The sequence below is a fragment of the Chionomys nivalis genome, chromosome 13 (assembly GCF_950005125.1).
Source record: "Chionomys nivalis chromosome 13, mChiNiv1.1, whole genome shotgun sequence".
NCBI classification, from domain to species: Eukaryota; Metazoa; Chordata; class Mammalia; order Rodentia; family Cricetidae; genus Chionomys; species Chionomys nivalis.
The window spans coordinates 62,902,730-62,916,616 of record NC_080098.1 but is presented as its reverse complement, the minus strand read 5'-3'; positions in this window follow the sequence as shown (position 1 = coordinate 62,916,616).

Below are 13,887 nucleotides of genomic sequence, written 5' to 3'. Positions count from 1 at the left end.
GAAACTGAGATGTGTGATGTGAAAGACACAAAGAATAAATAGAAAGAAAGTTTAAAAAAGAAAGAAAAGAACTATTGCTCTGGTTCGACATACCTTGAGTCAAATGTGGCAAAGCAGATTACAGGAGGAAGGTGTTCTGCTCGCTTATTTTAGGGCCAGTGCGGTTCCTACTGATGTTTATTTGGGGGTGGTAGGGGTTTCTCCAGATGTATTTTTCTCATTTAGAGTCAACACTCCCATATGAAATCTGCTGTAGGATATTGGACAGTACTGTGAACCCAAGACTGTTTTAATAAAATCAACCTTGGATCAGGGTGCAGAGTCAGAAAGTAGTTGACAGGAATGAGCATAGAGAATATAGAGGAGCCAGGAGTCTGGGTAGAGAAGCACAGGAAATGGTAGGAAGGGACTCGGAGATTCAAGGTCTTTTTTGTTTTGGGACATCTGGAGAAATGCATGCACTCTGGCTGGGTCCCCGGCCCAAAAGGAAGGTCAGCTGGCTGCTTCTCAGCCTGAGCTAGCAGGTTTTCACCCCCCACACCTGACTCCCAAGTCACTTTTGATAAACAGAATGATAGAGACTCAGTTAAAAAACTACATTTGGTGGCATACTTTAGGTAATGGAATTGAAAAGAACTTTCTCCTAGACCTAAAAGCAAAACTTCCATGTAGAAAATTTTTGTTTACCCAATCTCTGTGAGATCTTCAGAGACATTTTCTGATAAGATACAGTCAAGTATATTTAATGTGAAGAGAAGAAATGAAATGCAGGATTTTTTATTTTTTTTATTACACAGGATGGCATCATATATCCCAAGCTTGCTCCTGAACTCACTATGGGGTCAGGCTAGCCCCACACTCGTGGTATTCCTCCTGCCTTAGCTTGTCAAGTGTTGGAATTACAAGCAGGAACCACCACATCTGACTGTTCAAGCTCCCTCTTTTGACACTGACTTTCCCACAACACAGAGAGAGACAAGGACTTCAAGAGCATCTTCAAAAGATGTATATATCCCCTCTATGCCTCGGGGAACATTGGGGAAGAAGAGACAAAAAGAATGTAAGGGCCAGATTATAGGGAGAAAGACTGTGAAATCTCATGTGCTGGACAAGACACACTCATTAAGAGTGGGAACCTCCAACCCTACAAAGGCCCACCCTGGGTCTGCACAAGACTAGACTCATCAAGACTCAGGCATGGACAGAGGAGGGTCTCAGGAGGCTCGGCCCTCTCCCAGCTAAACTATTTGCTACTGCTATATTCAGAGGGAGAAGGGGTTATTGCCCTCAGTTCTGTGGTCACTGATGACTCCATCAAGATCCAAAAGTGAGTTCCCATCCAAAGGTTACACAGGCAGCCCTGGATAAACTAAATAGACCACAAAACCAAATGGTCTAAATCTGGAAAGGGGCTGGTAGGGATGGCAAGTGGTTGGTAAGTGTGGGAGGGAAATAAGAACGCGTGGGGGAAGTAATCAGTGCAGTGTGTGTGTGTGTGTGAGTGTGTGTGAAAGTGTGTAAGAGCGTGTATGGAGAGTGTGTGTGTGAGAGAGAGAGTGTGAGTGTGTGTGTGTGAGAGAGAGAGAGACAGAGAGAGACAGAGACAGAGACAGAGAGAGAGAGAGAGAGAGAGAGAGTAATAATAAAACAGTGTAAGGTAGATGAGAGGCTTCTTCAGTTACACAGGAGCAGAGGGATCTTGGAACACTTGGTAACTGCAGAGAGCAGAGGCAAAGAGGCTCTGTGGTTGAAGCACTCGGGAAGATTCCCATGGAACCATCCTGCAAAGCTCGGGAAGCTTGTTTCCAAATAGTAGTTTGCTAAGTCATCTTGGACTCTGAAAGAATTGTGCTATTTCTAAGGATCACCACACTCTGTATTGATTAATAGTGTACATTTCATGTTGGTATACAAAAAATTAAAGGTTGGCTCATTTTTTAATTTGAGGATGTAACTTAGTTGGTACAGTGCTTACCCCGCATGCACAGAGCCCAGACTTCAGTCCCCAGCATCACACAAAGCTGTATATGGTGACACATGGCTGTAACCCAGTACTTGAAGGGGGCAAGAGGATCCAGAGTTCAAGGTCACCCTCGGCTATATAGTGAGCTTAAAGACTAGCCTAGTATACATAAGGCCCTGCCTGGAAACCAACACGGGAGTGTGGCATTCTTGAATGATAGAGTCATATATTTAAAAGGATCCCAAACCAAGAATCATACAAGAGCAGAGGAGGGAGGCTGGTGACTAGAAGGAGTGGAGGGAGAGAAAACTGTAATAGGAATATAATGTTAAAGAGAAGAATAATTTTTAAAAAAAGATTTCAGAATTTAATTCTCTAACATTGGATGTTTTACACATTCCAAATCTTACAGCCCAAGTTCTTACTTCCACTACACACTTAGAACCTTCAGACCACTTGTTTTAGGCCTTATGCTATTTCCAGATGTTAGACAACCCCGAATAATTTTATTTTTCCCAGACTATCAGCATAAGAGTCTATACACTACTTATTAGCTCTCTAAAACCTTTCTGTAATTATACTGAACTAATTAAGATTCTTCACGTATCAAACACTGGGACAACACATCCTCACATGAACTAGAAGGGGCAAGAAGGGAAGTGCCTCTGTGTGAAAGGGCATTTAATCGTCTTCTTCCCGAAGCATCACTCTGCTCTAAGAAGGACTAGTGGAAAAGAAAGAGAAATCCTGGGTGTTCATGTGGGTAGTGTGTGTGTGTGTGTGTGTGTGTGCGTGTGCACGTGTGTGTGCATTGTGCGTGTGTGTGTGCGCATGTGTATGCATGTGTGTGCATGTGGTGTGTGCATGTGTGTATGTGTGCATGTGTGTGCGTGTGTGCATGTGTATGCATGTGTGTGCATGTGTGTGCATGTGGTGCGTGCGTGTGTGCGTGTGTGTGTGTGTGTGACTGGATTGCCCTCTGCTGGACACAATTACTTTTTATTCCTTTAAGATCTTAGCAAAGGAGAAATAAAAGTAACAATTTCCCTAGAAAATGAAAAAGGATAAGAAAAATTGAAAAAGAACGACGTTAAAGAAGAAACAAAGAAGTTAGAAGGAAAATCAAGAGTAAGATTTAGTCTCTAATCAAGAAACAATCAGGAAAATACAAAGACTAAGAAGTAGTCCATCCCATCTTTCCATCCCATGCCTGCTGGGATTTCTGGTGGAGAAACAAAATAATTACAAATGACAATATATAGCCTACTGTCCTCTGAGCGTGTGCTAGCTATGTGCTCCTAAACTGTGTTGAAAGCAGCCAACAACTGTGTTGCTGCCTTGTGGAAATTTACCGAGAATAAAGTTTAGAAATCAAAACCGTTTTTCAAACATTCCACACAGATCCCAACGCAGCATTCAATCTATAAAGGCACAGTGCTAGGCCTTCCATCTTTGCTGCAAAGAGAGATTTCATGAAAGTGCGATTTTTTAACTTATTTTTCCTACTGATTGAATTATTTACTCACAGGTTTGTTTTGAATGAAAAGCAACACAGGTTAAAATATTATAAAGTTGAGAAAAACAGGCTTCTTCAAACATGGTTAATTATTTAAAGACTATATAGAGAAGCCAAAAATCATATTGACAATTGCTGTGCACCCCACTCCATGAGAATTTTTTAAAATATGCCCTTAATGTCAGCTTAGAAGAAGGAGCATTTCTGAGAAGGCTTGGAGCATCAGTCTCACATCCCTGAGCCTCCAGGCCCTGGTGTCTCTAAGACAGAACCATCTACTTCCAGCACATGTATGTGTTTCAGGGTCCAGAAGATCAGCCCCAGAGCCCAGCCTAAGCATTTCCCTTCTCCACCCCATACTGCCACCCCAGAATTAGCAGAAATCCCTACCTTGTTGATTGCGCAAACAGTGACTTCTGCTGTGAGACTTTAAGCTCCTTAAATATTATTCGAGGATGTCTCTAGAGAGGGGGCCAATTTAATTAGGTTTATCAAATGCCTTTAAGATATCTTGGAGCATACAACCACGCTGGAGCTAAGCAGGGCCATCATAGGGTACGTCAGAAACTCCAGGCACAGATGGGACAGAGGGAAAGTGAAACAGCAGCACCATTCTTTGGGCAGATCCCTCTCTTCAATGCCACAAAGACTAGCCCAAGAGCCCACACCAATCGGCATCCTTCCATTTTAAGAGTATAATGAGGATGTTTGCAGGGGTTATGTGTCTGTGTGAGTGTGAGTCTGATCTATGTGTTTTCCACAGGTCTGTGCCCACGTGCATGTCAAGGCCAGAGGTGAATATTAGGTGTTCTTCTCTATCAGTCTCCACATTCCTCCTTTGATGCAGGGTCTCTCACGGCATCAGCATAGTCCCAGCATAGCACTGTACCCCATAGCACTGGGTTACAGATACACGGCTATGTCCAGCTTTTTGCCTGAAGTCCTGGGATCTGAACTCGGGTCTGCATGCTTGCACAACAAGCGCTCTTCCACAGAAGCCATCTCTCTAGCCCCAGGTGTCTTGTTTTAAAGCATGCTTTCAGATGGCAAGAGTAGAGAGGATACATACAACTGCATGAGACTACCTGGTAAAAGCCTAACATTCGATTGCAGCAGGGTATGAGAAAGCCATGCAATCCAACTTGGAAGACCCAAAAGGCTTCCTGGAGGAGGTACAATCTGAGTGGGATCTCCAACAGCAATGCTGTTGGAACGGTGCTCTAAGTGTAACTTTTTTTTTTTTTTTTTTTTTTTTTTTTTTTTTTTTTTTTGGTTTTTCGAGACAGGGTTTCTCTGTGGTTTTGGAGCCTGTCCTGGAACTAGCTCTTGTGGACCAGGCTGGTCTCGAACTCACAGAGATCCGCCTGCCTCTGCCTCCCGAGTGCTGGGATTAAAGGCGTGCGCCACCACCGCCCGGCTCTAAGTGTAACCTTTGAAGAGAATATTCATGAAACCGTCACAGTTGAGAAATGCTTATTATCCCATCTACTGATCAGAAGTAGGGGCAAGAGAGCATTGTGCCACTAACCCAGTACAATGCAAGAGGGATGAGGCTGCAAACACCTGCACTCTGGATACAGAGTGCCCAGCTGGATACAGAGTGCCCAGCTGGATACAGAGGCATCTTGTGGGTCTACTTGTACCTTCGCCATTAATTAATTTAACATTATCATGTCTGCCTATAACATGGCAAGTAAAACCAACCAATCTCTAGTGGGCGTAATCTGGAAAAATTGTAGTTTTCCATTCCACATGCAGAATCAGGGAACAGGAAAAAAAAAGCACCACTTTCCAAAGGTTGGGTAGAGACTCCAAATACCATTGATTTTAAAAAGTCTCCAAATTTTAGCATAATGAGGTTTTCATATCAGGATAAAACTCATTTCCCACATTAAAATAAAAATTAACTGACAAGAGCCTTGTCAGAAAGGGAGCTTTGTTGACTGCAACATGTTTGATTATCAACTTCAGAGCAGACACTAACAAAATAACTTCATGCATTCTTCAAATTTATCAAAACCAGAAACGTGGGCTTTTCTTTCTGTGTACACTAACAGGGTTAGTTTCCCCAAATGCCTAAGTCAATCCAGGATTTTAAATTGGACAATAACAAAAGCATAAATTGTTTTGTATTCTAAAAATGATGAGTTTGAGCGTGGTTTTGGCTTGCAGTGGTTGGGGCCTTCATCACAGTGATGCACAGCATGGATGCTCATTATCAGTGGGGTGGGCGGAGAGCTCTCTAAACAGGATGTAGGCTGCTAATGCATGACCCATCAGCTGGATTTCAAAGCATTAATAACATCAACTTCATGCTTTCTGCAATGTAAGAAGAATCAAAACAATCTCAGGTTTTGAAAAATGCATCCCATTTAACTGAACTCTGGAAAACCAGAGCATCCATCAATTGGCTAAAAGAATATTTCTATACCTAGATTGATTCATGCAATTATCATTTATAAGATTAATTTTACTTGACGCTCATGAGTATTTCCTTACTAACAACTAGCTTAGGTTATTAGCCATTGACGCTAAGTTTCTTTATTCACTCAGAAAATATGTGTTATGTGCTTGGAATAACACGGTATTAGAGTTCTAGCTATTTTTTCTGTTCTCAACATTAGAGAGACCTATAAACATAAGAGATAGTTTGATAAACATCCCTTAAAACAACACAATGACAACCATACAATCTAACCTGGAAGAATCCAAAGGGTTCCCTGAATGAGGAGATATCAGGGTAGAGTTGTTTTGTTTTGATTTGGTTTGGTTTGTATGTGTGTGGCATATGCAGATGTTTGTGTCTATACACATATGTGTGTAAATATTCATGCACACATGTGCACATGCATGTGGAGGCTAACAGCTAATTTAATAATAGAAGTCTTCCTCAGTTTCTCACCACGTCATTTTATACTGAGTTTCTCACTCAACTTATTGTTCCAAGGATCTTCCTGACTCTACACCTGTGTCCTACCCATCCCCCACCCTATCTTGCCAGTACTAAAGTTACGGACACACACTTTGCCACTTTTGTATGGATGCTGGCATCTAAACGCAGACCTGCATGCTTGCACAACTGAGCCATCTCTTTAACTGTCAATCACACATTTCATCAGACATTCTCTGTAGCCTCTATCCAATGCACTCTTTTAACACACAAACACACACACATACACACACAAAAATTACAGATAAGGAATTGTGGGACCGAAATGCATGCAATACAAAAAAAAAAAAAAGTGACAGCATCAAGTCACATATCAAGACTGACTCCAGGCCACCAACTGTGATTCACTCTTCCTATAGCAAGCAGATAGGCAAAGGGATCAAGGCCTGGGGAAGCACCAAGAATCTGGGGGTCAGCAAGTACATCAAATCACATCTGAAATGAGCGATGGGTATCTGAAATCAATCTGCACCAGCTGATTGTAATACTGTTGTCTGGAACTTATTCACCTCAACAAGTAAAAAAAGACCAGTATGCACCCTCCGTGATTTACGTTTCACACTTTAGCTTCTTGCTTGTCTCGCATGCCCAACGTGGGAAGCTCTGTCCTCAGACCCACTCAGGAAGCAAGACTGATGTAGGCTGCATCTTCGCTCTGGCTCCTGGGATCACTGCAGCAAGAAAGGAGAGAACTGCACATGTCAAGCATGAGCAATTAAACGCTCTGGCCCAGAAATGCTACCTGTCACTTTCGCTCACTGTCATTGTCCAGGACTCGTTAGCGATAACACCTCACTGCCAGAGGGCAGAGGAGTAAGTAGCATAGATTTCGCAGTCAACTTGTGCCAGGCACTGGTCATCAGGAGTAATATACACCGGGTGATTTTGTTCAGTGTAAGGGGTCATCAGGTCCAGCATCTGGGAGTATGATTGACAGCAAACACGGCAAGCTTAGATTGCCAATGCCACACACAGCTGATTCAGTCATGTGATTCTGATTAAGGTGTCTCGTCCTATGAATGGTAGTTTCTTCTTCTTAAGCACAGGAATATAGCGTTTTCCAAACAATGATATTCAGATGAGATCACATATGAAACACATATCAGTGTTGGCCATAGCTGAAGCCCATACACAGTGGGTTCATTTTGAATTGAATAATATTGCATTTAGGAAAAACGCAGAGGAATTTAATAAAAGAACTGCATCATAGTGGCTGCTTAAACTGGTTATCTTACATATTAAAATACTTAGCAAAGCAGCAAGAAATTAAAATCAAGGAATTTATGCCATAAGCCAGGTATTTTTCCTCATTTCTTTTTTGCAATAATTTTTATTAGTACATAACAAATCACTATACACTTATTAGTGTAAAAGAATTCCTGTGCAATAACTCAGTTCTATAGGTTAGATATTGAAGCAGGGACCGCATCTCTAAACAGTGTACCCCAAAACTGAAATCAAGACGATGCCCAGGCTTCACTCGGCCATGAGCTCAGTGACTTCCTCTAGGCTTCCATGGTCTTCCAGACTTCCATTACTTCCAGGTGAGACGATAAGGTTCTTGTCTTTGCTGGTTGTGAGGCAGCAGTAGTCTAAGGTTTCTGAAGTTTGTCTATGTTCCATACTGTGGTCTTCAAAGGCCATAATCAGCAGAAATGTCTCCTTTCTTCCCAGCTTCCTGGAACATCTCTCTTTAACTTTAACTGCTAACAACACTATGAAGGAACACTAATGATCTTTATGAGGTCATCTGATGAAGATTCTCCCCCTTTCCTTATTTTTTATTAAGTTTTTCTCATTTACTTTACATACTAACCAAAGTTTCCCCTCCCTCCTCTCCTCCTGTTCCCTCCGCCTACCTCCCTTCCACCCACCCCATCCACTCCTCCTCCTCCATTCAGAAAGGGGCAGGCCTCCTGTGGGAGTCAACAAAGCCTGGCACATCAAGTTAAGGCAGGACCAAGTTCCTCCCCCTGCATCAAGGTTGGGCAAGGCAACCCAGCTTGGGTATTGGATTCCCAAAAGTCAGCTCAAGTGCCAGGGACAGATCCTGATCCCACTGCGAGGAGTCCCACAAAGAAACCAAGCTACACAACTGTCACATACACACAAAGGGCCTAGGTTTGTCCCATGCAGGCTCCATAACTGTTGGTCCAGTGAGCTCCCAAGAGCTCAGGTCAGCTGTCTCTGTGGGTTCCCCTGTGATGACCTTGGTGCAATCCCCCCTCTCTCTTCAACAGGACTCCTGGAACTCAACCCAGTGCTTGGCTGTGGATCTCAGCATCTGCTTCCATAAGTTACTAGATGATGTTCTCTGATGACAATTAGGATAGTCACCAATCTGGTTACAGGAGAAGACCAGTTCGGGCACTGTCTCCACTATTGCTAAGAGTCTTAGCTGGGGTCATCCTTGTGGATTTTTGGGGTTTCCCCTGGCACCACATCTCTCCCTAACCCCAAAATACCCCTATGAAGACATCTCTTTCATTATTCTCCCCCTCCATCATGCCTCCAAACCAATCCCTCATGTTCCTATACCTCTGTCCTCCCCCATCCCAAGTTTGCCCAGGAGATCCCATCCATTTCCCCTTCTCAGGGAAACCGCGTGTCTCTCTTTGGACCCTCCTTGTTACCTAACTTTTCTGGGACTGCAGACTGCAGCCTGGTTATCCTTTACTTTACAGCTAATACCCACTCATAAGTGCTCTTTCTGGGTCTAGATTACCACACTCAGGATGATTATTTTCTAATTCTGTCTCTTTGCCCCTTTTCAATATAACACTGTGTATCACGAGAGTGAAAGCACTCCAAGGCCCCACTCACACCCACACAAATGATCGTTCACAGAAGTCACTGGCAGCCTGCGAGTCTGCTTATCGCGTTCCCATGCCCAGGGCAGCAATCTCTCTAACTGCCACTCAGTGATTCCTAACAGGAAAACATCGAGGTGTGCATGTTATTGGCACACAGTGCTTGATGTCAGCAAGAGCAGGATCGTGTGCACAAACGATGTCTTTCTATCATTGGGAAAACCATTTCTAAAGGACATATTCACATATTCGCGGGGAGACATGCCTCTGGTTTCTGCACATCTTGCAAGCAGATGTTCCTAATCCCTTGCTTTCGAGTGTCTTTTCAAGGGTAATTGTAGAGCAAACAATCTTGGAGGATGGAGATACAGTGTGTCTCTTTTTAGATCAAAGAGCAGATTTGCTTATTAAGCTATATAATAAAGATAGCATCTCTTCCAACACAAAGGGCCCTTGGGCTTGCTGTGAAAGATTCGACTTCTCCAAATGGCTATCCCCTCACCAGGAACACAGCTTAGTAAATATGGCTATCTCCACCTGGCTCCACCCCCACTCCACCCGACCCCACCCCGAACCGTGGAGAAGGAGAAACTGAGCAAGCGTGATGACTGTCTGACTACTGCTAATGCTGTGGGAGGAGGGAACTCTGTATCTGACTGACAGGCATTTACAAGGAATTACACATTTATTCTCTCCTTGGGTCATAAATATGCTGGTAGAATGTGTATAACATTAAAATATCTATATTGATAGGTATCTTGTATAGTTCAAGTGGTCTTATTCTGATTATTAAGGCAAATATTTTATGAATTTTATGTGAATGTTTAATATCTGTTCATTTCCTTCTGATACAAGCAATAGCCTATCTGTATATCTGTATTTATGCAAAAATTTTCAAACATATTTTTCTTTTATCTCTGCATGTATTTAGCTTATAAGTTCTTTAAAATACAATTAAAATTAAGAAAATTTTACAAATACGAATATTTGCAATTACAGACCTTCCTTTTAAAAACATGTAACTTTATGTGCATAGAAACTATGCTGATATGATCAGTATTTTCAGATTACTCAAGTAGGTAAATACCATTTCTTCTCATGGGAAGTTTACACAAGCAAATAAAAAGAAAGAAATATGTAAAAAAGTTTGATTCTTCATCAAAGCTTTTCTTTTCAATTTATTTATTTATTATTATTAGTTTGTTACTCTTACTACTAGATATTACAATATATACACACACATATACATATACACATAGACACAAAACACATGCAAACATATAAACACACACATATGCTTAAACACACACACACACAGAAAAACACACAGAAAAAAAAAGATGTCTCTAGGAAAGCAAACTTCTGGCTATTTCCCGAGAACTCACGTTCAGATTCACAGTTGCATGTATTTCACGTCTGTAGGTGTTCGGTTCTCGCTGGTTAACAGTGGATTGTTATTTTGGTGGTAAGAGGGGTGATCCGCCCCTCTGATTTAAAACAATCGGTTCCTATAAACAGGAAAACCATGCACATACACCACACCTGCTCCAGGTTCCTCCCTCTCTTCTAACAGGTAGGCTTATCGCTTTTTAGAATTTCCTTTCCAGTTACGGATGTAACATTGAATTCCCTCATTCAAGCTTGGGTGTGGCATATGCAACAATCTGAAGTTTCTTTTTCAAATCAGCAGACTAAAATGCTCAGCCCCCTTTCCACAGAGGGCACTCACTTATCACTGGATTTAACCTCATCATAAACTGAAAAACCACTAAAATTGGGTCAAAAATAAATCAAAGATCTTTGAAAATATTTCCCAAGTCCTTGTACTCTTCTGGGTCCTGGTTTGCAGAGTTTGTTTTGGAGGAAGATCAGAGAGCAAGCGGTAAGCGCTTGGATAGGCGTTCCTACTCTTCTCTCCTACTGCTTGGGTTTCTTCGGGGAAACTGACTCCACCAAACTTCAGCCATCTCAACAGTGAAATTTTTTCCAGAAAGGCAGGAGATATGTTCTTTCTTTGCCCATTTATTTATTGGGTAAGTGAAAACACCACGCACACAGACACAAAAAGGATCAGACATCATTTTAAAAGGATAAGAGAATTAGGTGGGATGAAGCAATCATGCCTTGGTTCTGAAAATTATGTTCTTAGTAAACTGGTTTTGTTTTAACTTTGCAGTGCGGCATAGTTACAGAAACAAAGATGTGTGTATGTGTTCATACATCACGAATCTTTTTGAAACTCTGCAAATTACCCACAACATACAGGGAAGCACTGAAGTCACCCGGCATCATTCCCAGCGTGATCATCTCTAAGAACGATTGAGATGGAAGGCTTGCTGCCATTTTTCTGTTGTGCGTCAGAAAAGGAATGCTTGCTTTTTATCCAGCTGCCTGTCACTTCCCTATGATATAAATCCTGCAAAAGGAGCTCTCAGGATGTCAGTGTAGAATGCTGGGTGTGGGGTGGTGACGTCACATGGAGAAGCTAAGTCTACTCCTCAGAGCCTGCGAGGGTCATTGCATACGCAATGAGCTACTGTAGATGAGAGCGAGCATGCGCTAGGTATCCGAGTCTGGCTTACCTCACTCAGTTGATGGCCTGCAGTTCTGGCCATTTCCCTGCAGATAACACAGAATCATTCTCCACAGATGAATAAAACCCCATTGTGAATATTCACTCTAGCTCCTCTGTGGATGAGAAGTTCCCATATCTGATATATATAGTCCTCACTACATCGTAGGAACATTACAACATATATTTTCCATTTGATAAAAGAATCCAATGTGGCCGGGCGTGGTGGCGCACGCCTTTAATCCCAGCACTCGGGAGGCAGAGGCAGGCGGATCTCTGTGAGTTCGAGACCAGCCTGGTCTACAGAGCTAGTTCCAGGACAGGCTCCAAAAACCACAGAGAAACCCTGTCTCGAAAAACCAAAAAAAAAAAAAAAAAAAAAAAAAGAATCCAATGTATGGGTTTTTAAAATAAATTTTCACATTTAATCTTTTTTTGAGATTTGGAGCCATTTTATTTTTTATTGATTTTATTGAGCTATATATTTTTCTCCACTCCCCTTCCTTCCTCTCCCCCACATTTAATCTTGAGTCTCTTTTAAGAACTTTGTCAGTCAGAAACAATCCTTTAAATCAGCAGTGCGATTTCCCCTATCAGCAGATAGATTTGCCGTGTGTGAGAAAAGCATGCCTGCTAAGTATTGGCGTTTTCCTTGAGTTTGCATACGCTGGACTCTAACGCTGTCTGTGCTACTGTGAAACACCCATACTTCTTTACTACCTGTCTCCCATTTCCCCATCTGACCCATGAGAATATTACCAAATCCTTTGCCTTGTGACTCTTCTTTTATGTGGTCAGTAGACTCTGCTCATGTCCACCAACTAACGCTGTGACCTGTCTATAGTGCGTTCGCAAAAGGGAGAAGAGAGGGAGGAGGGAGACAAAGGGGATCAATAAATGGAGCAAAGCTGAAAAGAATTGACGTTGGGATCTCAGAAGAACAACTGCCTTTATATGAGCTCTGGGGGAGACAGGAAATCTTTCTCTGATCAACCGTTTTGAACGAATTCTTTGTACTGTCTTTGCAACTTTTTGCAAATCTAAAGCAATTTTAAAATAGGAAGTAAAAAATGTAACAACATTCATATAGAAAAATGTTCTCAGGATAGTCACAAGAGTATGCCCTTGAGAACGAGACAAAATACTGCTTTTTGTCATCTGTTATTAGCAATATCACACCATCAGCTACTCACTATAGAAACAATTTAGGACCGAGAGGGGTTTGTCTGTGTTCTTCCTAAGAAATAAGGGAGGTAAAATGGCAAACGCGGCTTGCCGTCCTGAAGTACCTTTAAGGAAATGGACTGTAATGGCTTTAGAAAGACTTATGTGGGAACGGAAATACTTTATGCTCTGCCTCTCATATTACATCTGTATCAGACAACTTGATCTTATTAAAGATAATTGAAATGGGATTTTAAAGCATATTTTGTAAAGTGCTTCAAGAACCCTAAATAAATTGAAATGAAACCAATTCCCCCAGATACATGCTGAGAGTTATTGTGTTGTTGTTGTTGTTGTTGTTTTTGCTTTGTTTTGTTTAACTCTATTGAAGGAATTTCTGAACTGGGTCAGAGTTCTGCAGAGGTTAAATTTTTCTAATATATTTTGTTTTCTTCCAGGACAGTCGTGGATGACCACAGTCCACATAATGTGGGCAAGCAGATAGAATCCAGTGGTAAGTTCCCTTTAATTGCTCAAATCTGCTCAGTGTAAATTGAATCATTACATTGAAAAGTGTAGCAAGTAACCTGTAGGCATATATTTCTCTTCTACACTCTGATCCTTAGAGGACTGCTGCATTTACATGAATAATAAATACAGTAGACAGGACGGCAGCTACTTAACTGGGTTATTTGGGTAAATCAGCCATTTGGGGGGATATATACATAGTGTGCGGTGTGTGTGTGTGTGTGTGTGTGTGTGTGTGTGTGTGTGTGTGAAAAGGGGCATCATATATATAAAAAGTGACATATTTTTCAAATAGGTATATGAAAAAGGGACAATATATATTTTCATATATATATATATATATATATATATATATATATATATATGAGAAAGCATTGTACTACA